At 37.5% G+C, this 11958-nt stretch overlaps 1 long non-coding RNA gene across 1 annotated transcript in view; it reads right to left on the bottom strand.

Moving 5' to 3' along the window:
• Positions 1 to 292: 292 nt before the first annotated feature.
• Positions 293 to 11958, bottom strand: part of LOC122684337 — a 76240-nt gene continuing 64574 nt past the window's right edge. The window contains exons 3-4 of the long non-coding RNA XR_006337994.1: positions 892 to 1042; positions 293 to 474 (exon numbers count right to left, since the gene is read on the bottom strand). This is a non-coding gene — a long non-coding RNA (uncharacterized LOC122684337). The remainder of the gene's footprint in view (positions 475 to 891; positions 1043 to 11958) is intronic.

Genomic DNA, 11958 nt, shown 5'->3' with positions numbered 1-11958 from the left:
CCCATGGAGATGATCTATTCTGCTCACTTCTTTGGACATGGCCTAATTTCTGGGAAGTTGAATCTGATTGGCCAAGCTTGGGTAACATGCCTTACCATTTTTCGAGAGGAGGGCAGAGACCTTGATTATTGGCACAACATAAGAAAAGAGGAGTTCCCTAAGGGAAAAAGAAGGTGCTTTTTCCAGAAGATGAAGGTAGGGATCCAGAGTTGGCAAAAACAAGTACATTGCAGAGCTGGTATTCAAACCATGCCAAATCTTTTGCTCTTAACCATTTTCTTCTTTTATTTTTTCAATCATTCATTAGTAAAATAGTCTCAGTGAAGCAAAGTGAGATAAATATATGATAATTATGGCATTCCTGTAGTTCAATGATTAATACCAACACTCACAGAAAAGATTCAAAGGAATCCAATGGCAGGTCTTGCTGATGATTTTGGCATCTTGTTCTGTTGATCTCCTTTTGGCCATGGCCTGCTTATAAGGAAACTTTTGTTAGTGGCCAGACTCATCTATTCAACCAAAGCTGGCATCACTGAGTTGCCTTAGTTCAATTCAATTGCAGAAGTGTGTACTTCCTTTTTCCATCTTTCTGACATCAGAAAATTAACATTATTACTACTCTTAGTGTCATCTAGCAGTTTCCCTTGTGGTTTACTCTTCCTGTATCAGCTCTGGGAAACAAAATAACAACTCATATTTTAAAATTTCCAAGTTCTCTTTTCATATAAAGATTTGCTTTTCCACAAAATTTCCACTGTTTTCATAAATGTTTAAAGAGACAACTCAGGTTATAAAATTTTGCTTTTTAAGTTTCCAAGTTTTGTTTTTTAAGGTTTCAGATTATAAAATAGCCATCTGAAAGTCCCTTCGATATTTTTAAATTCTCACCATTCAATATCTTTATTCTTCAAAGCTGTAACATGTATTACTTGAAATGCCCAAAGGCTTCATTTGGAATGATGAAAGCAGGCTTCTTTTTTCTCATAAAACACTGTTTGTATTTTAGGGTAGCTTGGTCCTGGTGAATAATAGCTAAAACCTAGCAAAGAAATAAAGAATGGGAGAAAGAGAGGAAGGAAGGAAGGAAGGAAGGAGAAGAGAAGAGGAGGAGAAAAGAGGGGAAAGAAGAGGAGAAAATTAAAAGATATAACTATTTAACAATTATTTTTCTCTACAATTTATTGAATTTGTCAGGATGTGTGGGATAGGGTACACATCTACACACAGTCTCAATTGATGACAAAGATAATTGCTACTAAAAATAAATATAAGCTTGTGAAGGAAATGAAAGAATAAAGCAAAAAAAAAGGAACCATGACACTGGTCCATAAAAATGGACTATGGCTGTGCTACACTGAAGAATTTAATGAAAATCTATCTGCTCTTCTTAAAAGGACTCCTGAAGCTCCAGTGAGACTTATTGAGTAGAGAGACTAAAGATGTTGCTCTAAATCTAGATTCTGAGAGTTCCACTCCTAACTCTGTCATTGAAACACATGTAATCCAAATCAAATAATACCACACTACCTCTGTGGGCCCCCCATTTCTCATATAAAGTGAAGATAATAAAACCACCTACTAAAATTTGTGTTTGTGTGAGATAGCATTGCCAAGGCACCTAGAATGCTACCTGCACTTTATATTATTATATCTATGTGTTGGATATTAGGGAACCGTGAAAAGTATATTGTAGAAACAATATCCATTGACATGAGGAAACATTTGTTATAAAATAGTTACACAGCATGAGTCTATTTTTAATGAGCTATATATAGCCACTGACAATGAAAGCATATAATATGTGAATAGTGGTTATCTCTGAGTGGTAGGGTTATCTTTGAGTGATAGGATTAGGAGTGGTATTCATTTGTTCACTGTGTTCTTCCATATTTTCTAAATTTTACCAAATGAACCTGACTGATTCTATAATCAGGAAAAAAAAAATCACCAGATATACAGCTATTTTTTTTTGTTTGTTTGAATGGTTGTAACTGTGTGTGTGTATCTGTGCTCACATCTGACTCTTTGCAACCTCATGGACCGTAGCCCACCAGGCTCCTCTGTCCATGGGATTTCCCAGGCAAGAATACTAGAGTGGGTCGCCATTTCCTTCTCCAGGGGATCTTCCTGACTCAGGAATAGAACCCACATCTCCTATATTAGCAGGCAGATTCTTTACTACTGATGCACCAGGGAAGCCCAACGGTTGGAAGTAGGAAAGATGAAATCATGTTAAGAAAAAAAAAAAAAACTTTTCCTTTTCTGATAGTCAAGATCAAAGGAAAAGTTGCTAGATAAGAGAGAAGTTAAAAATCTTCAGTTTAGTCCAGGGTACCTGGAAGGAAAGAAAAACAATGTGGGATTCAGATTCAAGTGTGTGTTTAGATCTTAACTACAAAACAATAATCCTCTGACCTTACATAAGCAACTTAATGTCTATGACCTTCAGTTTCCCATTGATAAATTAAGGCTGGTTCCTGCCTGTTGTGGAGACTTGATGAACTATATGAAGAGTGAGACACACAGTGTGCATTCAATAATGATACCTTTATCTCACAAAGAGGCCAATCTATCATCTTCAGTACTCATCAAATGAAAAAAAGTAAGAATATTTTTATATAGCTTCCTGCCATAAACTGGAATTTAAGTAAGTTCATGAATGTAATAAATAACTCAATAATCTGTATTCCTTTTGTCAGTGTTTGAGTACAAAGAGCAAGATTGGGCGTCATTGTTTTAAAGAGACTTTATTTCTGCCTGATCTTGATTATATCTACTATCTACATGATTTTAAAAAATGATGAGCTAACTGAATCTCAATTTATTTAGGAAAAATAATAGCTTCTTTAAAATGAAATAATAGTAATTCTGTTATTTATTCTGGGCCTCCATGCCACCCACCTTGACATATTGGGCATTATTTCCATTGTTTTGAGGTTTCAAGTATATTTAGCTTCATGGCCAGATGAGCTCTAAAGCAAAGGAGGGGGGGGGGGGGGAGAAAAATCCCTCTATTATTACCTGGTCCCAAGCTTCATTACTCTCATAAGACATGTTTTTCAAATTTTAGTGTGTATGTGAATGTTCTGGTGACTCAATGGCTCTGGAATAGTTTCTGGATACTGTTACTAACAAGCTCCTGGGTAATGATGCTACTGGTCCATGGACCAACCTTTGAGTAGCAGGCTCTAAAAGGGCTCCAGTCAACAGTGTAACTGGCATAAATGCTCTTATATTACGGGGGACACAATTGAGGAAAATGGAAATTTCTCATGATTCCTCCAACACCCAATATTGTGATTAATGTTTCTACGCTTGTGCTCACTTTGATCCTGATGACTCGCTTTCTTCTAAAGTCCTCATTCATTTGGTGAGTTGTGACTTATCCTTTAAGTTTCATGTTCTAAGCTATGTCTGCTGGCATTAAGACCTGCCCGGTGGCCAGGTCCCTAACAAGTCCTTGTGGGCTGAAGGGGACACTTCTGCTCTTGTGTCTATCCTCAGAGACAAAATGAGAATGTCTATCCTCATTGACTCACCTTCTCAGAGTCCATCAAAGGCCCACAGAGAGACTCTTGGTATGAACAATGTGCCCTTTTGGGTGCAGTCCTTCTGCAGCCCTTCCAATCAGGTATTTTCCTAAACTCAGCCATCTTTCGGGACATCTAGTCCACTTGACCAGGAATGGTCCGTGGGTTTTTAACTGTTCAACTTTTGCATAGTCTTTTCAGTTCTTTGAGGGGAAGATGCGTATAAAAATACAAAGTGATATACAAATATCCAAATAACATAGTGGGATTAATAAGAGCTGTTTTCTTTAAAACATCAAAATATTTCTATGCCACTGAGCCTCTCTTCTATTTGGCAAGGGAAACACAAACTTCTTGTGGCATGAGTGAATGAAGGTGGTCCATCAGGGACAGGGTCCTGGCAAGTCCATGACTCTTCTGAGCCGCACAGCATCCAGCCACCCTCCCACATGGGAATGCCACCCAGAGTGGTCAGATTTCCCAGATGCCAGAATTATAGATTTTTATATGAAATCTCCCATATCAACAAATCCAGTTTGGGGTTTTATTTAAACACTATGAAAGCCAAACCAAACAAATCTATGGACCAGATGCAGCTGGTTGAGGAGGAGACAAGGAGGAACACGTGATTTTTTGCATTTGATTTAAAGTGACTCTGCTTTGAAAACAATTTTCACTTCTAGCCTGCTGAAATCCATCAGAGCCGCATGTAAAGCTTACCAGCGCCCGACCTAGTCTGTGCTTGGCGACAGCTTCCCTCTTAAACTGAAGTATGAGCAATAATGTCAAGTCTTGCTTAAGATATTCTTAGCCTCTTTCCATATAAACTTATATACGTAGTCAGCAAAACCCAGAATCATCTGGAAAGTCTGGTTTCTATGTCTGCATTCACTGATACAGTATTTTCTTTTCTCTGGGCCTTCTTTGCAGAAAAAAGCTACCATGTAACATAAAGAATCAAGAGGGCTGGATGAACCCATCTGTTTCTGACCAAAGCCAATGTGAGAAGTGTGGCACCGAATTCCAATTCTGTTGGCGCAGCAGCTTCTCAAGTCTGACAGGTAAAAGTCTCTAGATATTTAGGCTTAGAAAGCCAAAAAGAAAACTACAAAACTTGCCCAGGTTGACCAGCACATAGAAAGGAGAAAATTAGTGGTTGGGTCAGCAATACATTCCATATTCAACCAACAGCATCCCAGGTGGCTCACTGGTAAAGAATCCTTCTACCGATGCAAGAGACGCAAGTTCGATTCCTGGGTTGGGAAGATCCCCTGGAGAAGGAAATGGCAACCCACTCCATTATTCTTGCTGGGAGCATCCCATGGACAGAGGAGCCTAGTGGGCTACAGTCCATGGGGTTGCAAAAGAGTTGGATGTGACTTAGCGGCTAAACAACAACAACAACAATCCTGCAAATCAAATGACTACACCTGTAAAAATATTATACTCAAGGTGCCAAAAGCACTACTTTTAAAAGATACTTATTTATTTATTTTGGCTGCACAGGGTCTTAGCTGCAGCAGGTGGGATCTACTTCCCCGACCAGGGACCAAACCGGGGCTCCTGCATTAGGAGTATGGAGTTTTAGCCACTGGACCACCAGGGAAATCCCCCAAAAGCACTATTTTTATTGCTTTCAGTTTTTTTTCCAGGTTTTTTTCCTCATTTTTATTTTTCAGATAGGAAAACAACCAGCCCCATAACCAAAGTAATGACTTCATGTCTTTGGAATTCTTTGTATGTCCAAAGACATACTTTGGAATTCTCCTTGCAATTTGTCAACTCAACAAATGGGTGAATATATTATCTTAAATCACAGAGGCTAGAACAATGACTGTTTTTACTCTGTCTTATGTACAAGGTAACAAATCACAGGTGCTCATTTATTCCACATAACAATGAATGAATAGCAGTGAATGAATAATGATGAATAAGCAAGAGGCTTGCAAACTCCTCTGACCACTAATGGGCAGTATAGTATTTCCAGTGTAATAATTATCATAAAGGTATCAATATATGGAATTATGAGACTATATAATAGGAGGTTTTGACTTCGGGGTATCAGTGAAGTTTCCCTTGGGGAAGAGATAAAGGGTACATAGGGCTGTTCATTAAGAAAAAGGGTAGAAAGAACATTCTGGGCCAGGGGTCAGCAAATTAAAGGCCATGGGGCAAATCCAACTCATCACATATATTTATAAATATAATTTGATCAGCTGATAGCCATGCCCACTCATTTACATAGGGTCTGCAGCTGCCTTTGTCTAAGATGGCAGATTTCAGTAGTTGGGAAAGAAATTATATGATTTGCAAAGTCTAAAATATTTATTATCTGCATCTTCACAGGCAACATGTTATCGACCTATATTCTAGGCAGAAGGAATAGGATGTGCAAAAGCCCTGTGGCCAGAGACAGGATGAGTAGAAACAAGTGAGAAAAGGCCTTTGTAATCAAAATGAGGAGAGTAAGGGGAAAGATGATAAGAGATGGTAAACAAGGTCAGAGATGAAACCAGAAAGATAGGTGGGCCAAAACCAGATAAAGTCTTGAGGGCCACATTAAGGAGTTTGGGCTTTATCCTGGAGGCAATCTGAAGCCGTTGGAATCTCTTAGGCATGAGGGGGACAGATTTGACGTGATTAGTTTATATGGGAAGGCCATTGAAGGTACACCATGACACATGGATTGAAGGAAGATGAAGTGGAGGTGAATGCAACACAACAGACTTTTGAAGGAGACTAACAATTTGCTCGGGATAAGCAAACTACTACAAAACTTTGAAATTTCATTGACTTATCATAACAAAGTAGAATTCCTTGCTTACATCGCAGCACAAGTGGACAGGAGGTGGACTCCCTCCTGAGAATCATCAGAGCTCTCTCTATTCAGCCAGCAGAATGTGTGGGAAGAGGGCCAGGGACTTTGTGGGAAGGTTTATATGGGCAGGACTAGAAGAAACACAGTCACCTCCATGCACATCCTTGGCAAAAAGTCAGTCATATGGTCACACCTAACTGCCAGAGAAAGAGAGAAACATGGATACTGATGGGTCTTTGCAGGAAGCAACTAGTAGTTCCTGGCCTAAGCCTCCATCAATAACTATGAAAAGTGATCCCTATTGCTGCTAATTTTAAGCAAATATTCACTGTAGAGCTGTTCCATTATAACACGGCTTGTTGATATCTGTTATATATATATGTAGGCTTGATAGTATATTAGCTTCAAACACTGTTTTTCAAACTGTAGGTCACTACCCATTAGTGGATCATGAATCAATTTAGTGAATTATAGCCATCATTTAAAAAAATAATAAAATAAAAGAGACTGTTTAAAACATCAGAGCACATCACACGTAGTAAGAAAAATATGTTAGTAAAACTTTTCTTCAGATACACACATATATACTGGATCATAGTAAAAAATACATATTGTGGATCATGGTCAAAAATTTTGAAAAAACACTGACTCATAAGATAAATCAATAGTCCTATTTAATGCCAGTCTTAGAGTTCTAAGATAGTTTTTTTAATCAATAGATAATCTATGCATTGCCTCAATTGATGTATTCTAATGTTTATGTTTGTTAAGATCAATATTGTGCTTTTGAAGATGAATGTTTAGGGGCATTCACTGGGTATTCACTCAGAGAATTAAAAAAAAAACATATTCAGTGCATAATCTGCAACTATATTTAGTGAATGATAACTCCTAAATTTATAAACAGAACCAAAAAAAAAAAAAAAAAAGAAAACGCCTCAAAAGAAAATCAATTAGAAGAAGAAATTCAACAACAGGACACAAACCAGTAGACAAAGAGAATCTGTCACCAAACTCACGTTCCTCTTCTGTGTGTGGTGAGTGGCCAGGGGCACTGAGAGAAATTAAAAGACCTGACCTGACATTTTTGTACTGAAAAAATAGTTTCCAATAATACCCTGATGATAGTCAGTTTGATTTGGGGTAAAGAAAACAGTCTATTCAGCAAACAGTTTTGTTCCTACACATCGTTTATTCCCTGTTTAAGTGACTCTCTAAACACACACACAGAATACAGTTGCCTATGAATGTTTAAAAGCAAGCAACCAGAGACTTGATCTTGCCAGCCCTCCCTGGGATCCAATTCACTTAACAGTCTACCAAGGTCACAAGGGTTATCAAAGATTTTGCTTATTTAATAATTAGAATAAAAACGAAGTAGTTAGTTAACCAAGTTGTCATCAGGGGATATTTCTCACTGTTATTTCATGATTATTCCATCATGGTAGAATGAAAAAGTGTGAGCTGTGTTGTTTGAAGCAAGCAGTTTGTAAAGCCACAGCTGAGATGAGCCTGATATGTATATTTCTAGAATGTTATACTCATAGGCAATACATTGCAGAGTTTTATTAATAGGTCTGGAAGGGACCTATGTATGGGTCATGTACATCTCATCATATTGATGAGAAAAATATGTGTTGAAGTGATCCGCTGGGATTCAACCCAGGTTTTCATCCATCAATTCATCTTACTTTACTGCTACCCTTTGAAAACACCCATGTTTGCATGGGGCGAGCCTGAGTTCCATCCGGTCTGTAGCTCAATTCTCTGACAGATGGGAGGGAAGACATCTGAGCAGCTGGGGCTCTGCATTGCACCAGGCCTGCTTTTCTGGGATGGACCGAGCAGCTGCTTTAAGCAACACGCTCTGTGTTTCAGAAGCAACACTGAAGGCAGCGAGGCAGGTGAACCAAACAGATGGTCTCTGACTGATACACTTCACATCCTACACTCCTCAAAGGGCATTCTGAATCTCCACACCTGCATCTCAAGGAGATGCTGTCCATGCATTGTACACACTGTGTGTTCCTACACAAGCACGTTTGTCTTCATGTATTTATGAAACATTTATGATATGCTGAGGACATGTTATGTGGCAGGTACATAACCAGAAAACAATAGCAATGAAAAACAGGGTGAAATATTCTAAGTGACACCCTAAAAGTATATACGCTTCCCAGGTGGCTCAGTGGTAAAGAATTCTCCCGACAATGCAGGAGATGCAGAGTTGATCCCTGGGTCAGGAAGATCCCCTGGAGGAGGACATGGCCAACCCACTCCAGTATTCTTGCCTGGGAAATACCATGGATAAAGGAGTCTGGTGGGCAATAGCCCATGGGGTTGCAAAGAGTAGGACACGACTTAGTGACTAAATAGCAACAACAAAAGTACCCAAGTAGAGTTAAAACTAAGTTATATTTATTGCATCCATGCATATAGGACTTGAAGTCAGATTTAAAGACGTCAGATTCACAGACAAATCATTGCCTTGGCTTTCACATTTTCTGGGATCAGCACTATTCTGACTTAGTTTTCCTGGGAACACCAGTGTCTGTTTGCAATATTGATGAACTTGAGTTTGGAGCTCCTAGCACTGTATCTCTCTCTATGAATAGTAGGGAACACATAAATGATTAAAACAAGGCAACCAGAAACCTGATCTTGCCAGTCTTCCTTGGTATCAAATTCATTTATCAGCCCACCAATGTTACCAACCTCAATTCCCTAGAGCCTAGCTACTAAAATGATTAACTGGTCCATTCTCTTATTTCATTCATTTAATTTGAAGGAGAAAAAAGCGAAAATATTTTTAATGAGTTGACCTATACACAATTACATTTAGCTTGCTGCATCCTCTAAAATATATACTAATGGTATTGAGAAGCATCAATACATACCCCAACAGAGATAAGAGTGAGCAAAGAAACCATAGCTTTTATTACATATCTTCTTCATATTAATTAACTTGTTATCCCAGGTTTAGTTCTCTCTCTACAATTCTGCAGACTATTCTAACCTCAAATGCATATGAATTGAAAGAATACACTGGTAGATATAAAGATCTAATTGGATTTCTCTAGAAGAAATAAATATTTAAGGGATTTTTAAAATGTATTTACATTTGTAGTGATTAATGGAAAATCCTAATGTTGAGTAAAGCATAGTTTCCCTCAAACCTCAGGGTAAAATTAGTCTGTTAGACATTTCATGAAAATGATATCACCTTCCTCATGGAATAATAAGCACAGAGAAAATAATAAAAGCATATGTATAGATTTATTTATTTTCATTGCAATGACCAAGTAATCAAAGGATCAATTCTTTCTAAGCACCTGTACAGTATTATGTAGTATTTTAAAATGATTAAAGTGGATTATACTCAGCAGTATATTGGTCAATATTTAACAACTGGTTAGGGTGTGGGAGCCCTGATTTGCAGTGTGTTGGTATCTATGTGATAAATACACACACCATGACTGGTGTCAAGCCTTCAATATAAATTCACTGGACAGAGAGTAAAGAAGAAATGTGTTGTAATGCATCATTATATATTATTTTCTCCATACAGAATCTGCCAGATTTAGTAAATAAAAAGCCAAAATATCCAGTTAAATCTGAATTTCAGATAGCCAACACATAATTGTTTTAGAGTAGGTATTTCCATGTGATATTTGAGATGTGCTTAGAAACTTATTCATTGTTTTTATCTGAAATTAAAATTTAACTGGGCATTCTGCATTTTATCTGGCATTCCTAATGTCAACACCATAGACATAACCTCAAGGGCATAAATAATAGTAAAATGGAATGAGTTTTGAGGATTTTTTAAGTTTCTCTTGAAAATAATTTACACTTTAAGTTTATATAATTTGATTTTTAATAATGGCTGTGTTTGAAAACTGGCTCACAAAATTCCTAACAATTTAACCATTTGCTATTGCAAGTCAGTGCTAGCACACCTCTGATATTATGTTTAAGTATAATATGTCTAAATCAGAGAGTTAGACTTTGAAAATGCAATGATAGTACAAATTTTAAAGTGTATCTTTATTATTCATAATATTACTAATGAATTTAAAATGGCTCATAAACACGGCTTCATTCACTTTCCATTGAAATAAATTTCAGTGGAATTGACCTCTCCCAACGCCCACACCACCGCTTAACTCTCACTCCTGGAAAAAGTTCTCTGTAGCAAGGAAAAATCCACTTTCAGATTTCTTCCTTTCCATTTTTAGAGATTTGTGTCATGACCAGCCGTCTTTTGAATTGGGTGATCTTATGAAAAAGCTCTAACTTCAAAGTTTCTGCCACTTTTCCATGGGCTGAAGGATAGAGATGGAGAGTAGGTGGTCCTTTTGTTCCCATGTTTAGCTGAGCACTTTGATCAGATATTGGTAATGTAAAGATAAGCCTGGAATTCTGTTTGGAGGACAGGTGAAAAATCTGTGCCAGTTCACAGAGTAATGGGATTAGGAGTGTGTAGGCTTGCAGATAAGGAGAAGAAAATGGGATTAAGATGAGCTCTAGAGAGCTGAGTATGGAGGAGGCCTGAACAAACGTTTACCTGATTTTGAAAAATAATAAAAAAAAAAAAGATAAAATAAATAAAGCAAGTATCCTCCACTTTAGTCAAACTTAACACTCAAACGTTTTCTCTTTTTACATGAGGGTATCTCTATTTCATGGTAGAAGCTTGCATTGTGAATTCTTTCTCTGTAACACATACAGTTTTGGTTTTTTTTATTAGATTAAGCTTTTTTTTTGTTTGTTTTCTCCAAGTGACGAATACCCAGTACACATTCTATTTCATATTACAAGTTTATATACTATCTAGTTCAATTCTCAGTCAACATTTGCCCTATATATTGATTTCAGAACACCAAATGCAGCATTAAAACAGTAGTTTGTATTTTATGTCAGAACCTGTACCTGACAAAGACATCTAGATGAAAAATACCAAATTTTGATAGCAATACTAGTTCTGTAATCTAGCTTCTTTTCTTAATTTTCTCATTTCTTATATTAGAAAATTGTGTCACAAATAGACCCTAATGCTGGGAATGATTAACAGCAATAGGAGAAGAGGGCGGCAGAGGATAAGGTGGCTAGATAGCATCACTGACTCGGACATGAACTTGAGCAAACTTCAGGAGATAGTGAAGGACAGGGAAGCCTGGCGTGCTGCAGTCCTTGGGGTCGCAAAGAGTCAGACGCAACTTAGTGACTGAACACCAACATCACAAATAGGACTGTTGAAGTCTTTTCTATTTGAAGTCTTCAACATGTCTGAAATCTTTTCTATTAATTCAAATATTAACTCTGCAAAATACTCTTCTAGGTTCTTCATAGATATTTATAGACTTTAGTTACCAAACTTGAATTTTAATTATACCAGAAATCTATATTATTGGTAGTAATTGAACAAGACAGAATTCAACTATTTTGCTAAGTATAACAAGGTCTTAAAAATCTCCTGGACTTCCCTGGTGGAGCAGTGGATAGGAGTCCACTAGCCAGTGCTGCAGACACGGGTTCGATCCCTGGTCAGGGAAGATTCCACATGCTGTGGGGGCAACTAAGCTTATGTGAGCCACAGCTACGGAA

The sequence above is a fragment of the Cervus elaphus genome, chromosome 26, assembly GCF_910594005.1.
Source record: "Cervus elaphus chromosome 26, mCerEla1.1, whole genome shotgun sequence".
NCBI lineage: Eukaryota > Metazoa > Chordata > Mammalia > Artiodactyla > Cervidae > Cervus > Cervus elaphus.
This window is presented reverse-complemented; position numbering and strand designations above follow the sequence as displayed.